The sequence below is a fragment of the Pteropus vampyrus genome, unplaced genomic scaffold (genome assembly GCF_000151845.1).
Source record: "Pteropus vampyrus isolate Shadow unplaced genomic scaffold, Pvam_2.0 Scaffold1000000230, whole genome shotgun sequence".
Taxonomy (NCBI): Eukaryota; Metazoa; Chordata; class Mammalia; order Chiroptera; family Pteropodidae; genus Pteropus; species Pteropus vampyrus.
In genome coordinates, this window is record NW_011914632.1 from 1 (window position 1) to 3,073 (window position 3,073).

Here is a 3,073-nt window from a genome sequence, read left to right on the forward strand (position 1 = left end):
TACCACTCAGTCACAATCTTTGCTGGTTTTCACAGCCTGAAGTTGTGGGGACTTCCAGGCACTGGAACCCTGGGCTGGGGAGCCTGGTTTGGGACTGGGCCCCTTCACTCCTCATGGAGGACCTTTGCAGCCAAGGTAGCCCTCCTGACTTTTAACCCCTACACGCGGGTGTAGGATCAGCCCATTTTGCCTCTCTGCCCCTCCTACCACTCTTGGCATCACCCCTTCTGTATGTTCTTAGTTGCAGGATTTCTGTTCAGTTGGACTTCAGGTGGTACTCAATGATGGTTGTTCTGTAGTTTAGTTGTAATTTTCTTTAACCTAAGGGTATGTGGTTTAAATTCTGGGTGTTAAAGTTATTTGGATTAATGCTGCCTCCCCAATGTGATTGTTTTTTTATTTGAAGAATACTTCAGTTCATTTGTTTGTTTGTATTCAATTTTAAGGTCCCCTCGATTATTATTTTAAGCCAGTAAATTCTGAGGTGGTTTATTATAACCCAGACACCATGGCATCACATCACAAGGCATACGATGTCAGTTTGTCCCATTATCAATGACAAAAAGTTGAATCATTTAGTTAAGGTCCTGTCTACCAGATCGCTCCATTATAATGAATAAGTCATCCGTGGGGTGTCTCATCTTTTTTATTTAGTAACTCTTGCTACATGAACTTAAACCCACCATAGCAACAACGATGGAGGGAACTTGCTTCAGAGTTACATTTTCTCTGTGAAATACCTGCCTATTGACTGATTACCCAGCAGGTGGGCCCCACAGCTGGCAGAGAAGGTAGAAATCCAGCTGCGATGAAAACACTTGACTCTATTTGTAGTTTAACAGACTCTGTGCTTAAAACAGAATGCTACAAACTCTGTGGGTTTGCCAACTTGTGATTCTGATCCCAAATTATGAAATTTGTAGAAAGAAAAAAGCAAAGAGCAGTCTTTTTATTTTAAGCTTTTCATATGGCGTTAGGATCAAGTGCCCACTGAGAAAGAACTCTATTAAAGACACTGCTTCTTGCTTTCACAGTAATGCAATTGTTTCCTAGTTAGGATGAATGTCCCAGTATATAAAACTAGTCGGGTCTGTGTTGCCTTCTTGTTTCCATGTCTTTTAATTTCTGCTTTCAAATGTATTATTTCATTATATTTAAACAAAGCACTGTCCTCTTATAGATGCTCATGACTATGTCACTAGTGCCTACGATGCACATAGTCGGGGCTGAGTGTGTATACGTATGAAAAAAATGAATACGTGGGGATTCCCATTTTTTCATTCATTCTTCACAGATTTATAGCATGCCCACTCCCCTGTCACATGCCAAGATTTATCCTAGGCATTGAGCCATAGAGGTTAATAAAACACAGCCCCTGTTTCAAGAGCTCATAGGTTAGAGGGAAAGAGAGAAGGATAAACAATGAATTCTGAAACTCAAGGTAAAGGGTAGGCACTGATAGAAATATGCACTTGGTTTGTTATTGTTGTCATTATATTTATAAGGCATTGTTAGTTTATTCACAATTTAAGCACATTGAAATATTAACAGGAAAGTGCAAAAAAGCACAGCATCTCAGTAAGCAGCGGAAAGAACACAGCACAGTTATAGAAAAGACATGATTATTTTAGGTTATAGAAAAGAAATTATTTCAGGTAGAGGACTCTATAGTCTTGTATACATATTTATCAATGTCATCACTATCATCATTTTCTTATGTCTGATCTGATTTGTTACTCTTGCAAAATCTCATTTTTGACTGGACTTCGACTTAAAGGTAGAAGCTCTCAGAGAGGACAGTCTATGTCTCTTGGCAATCTGTTCCTGGTGGGTTTTTTTTGGCCTCTTTCACTCTCTTGGTCAAAATTTTAGCATATTCTGCAGCCCGTTCCTTGTTTTTCTTAGTACGGTTTTTCTTCAGAGCAGTGCGCTATTTGTCATGCAGGACGCATGGAGTAACAAGACACTGAATCTTGGGTACTTTGGTCCTCGGTTTGGTCCTTGTGTTCTTTGTTTAGGGGCTTGCTCACAACGTATTGGCGGACATCATCTTCTTTAAAGAGATTGAAAAGTTTGTGGATTCTGCTCGCTCTTTGGGGCTCCAGGCAATGAGGCACAGTAGTATCAGTGAGACCAGGAATATCTTTCTCTCCTTTTTCTATAATGACTAAGTTGAGAACACTCAGATAGGCATCCACAATGCAACCCCGAACAGATTTGTGCTTTCTTTCTGCAGCCCTTCTTGGTGTATAACAGGAATGCCCCTTACTCAGTAGCAGGCGGACACGGCCATAGATCAAGATACCCAGCTTCACAAATGAACAGGACAAACAAAGAGACTCATGGACATGGACTACAGACTAGTGGTTACCAGAGGGTAGGCGGAGAGGTAGACAGAGTAAAGGGGGTCAAATATGTGGTGACAGAAAGATATCTAACTATGGGAGGTGAACACACAGTGTAATATATATATTAATATATATACATTACATGTATACATATACACACATATATATGTATGTATATATGTATGTATATACATACATATATATATCTTACTGTTAAAGTGTACAGCTGAAACTTATTGAATTTCATTAACCAATGTCACCATAAAAAATAAATAAATAAATTTATTTAAAAAGATACTCTGCTTCACTGGGAAACCTTGTTGTCCCCACCACTGATTTGAACCACATAACCCTTCCATTCTTCACCCAGAGTGTCAGCAGCAACTTCTGTGGCCATATGCTTCTCATAAAAGGTACGGAGTTTTTGTTCATTATCCACTTCAATGAGCTTCTGGCAGCTAGGGGCTGGGAGATGTTTATCTTCATCCTGGAGCCGGCAACCGCCTCAGAGGCACCACAACAGAGAGCCATCATCATCATTTTTTAAAAGTAGTACTTGAATTAGGTGAGAAGTACCTGGGATTACTAGTGTTACTGAACTATTTCAGAGTAGTGCACTGGGTTTTATAGGAACAGAGAAGAGGGAGGTTAGAAAAGGGCTCATGAAGATATAACCTGAGTTAAAGTTATAAAATATTTTTATGAGCGTCTCTTAGTACAAATGA

General features: G+C 39.6%; 1 pseudogene; it reads right to left on the minus strand.

The window, feature by feature from the left end:
- Nucleotides 1-1,749: 1,749 nt before the first annotated feature.
- Nucleotides 1,750-2,835, minus strand: LOC105311116 (annotated as a pseudogene).
- Nucleotides 2,836-3,073: the final 238 nt, after the last annotated feature.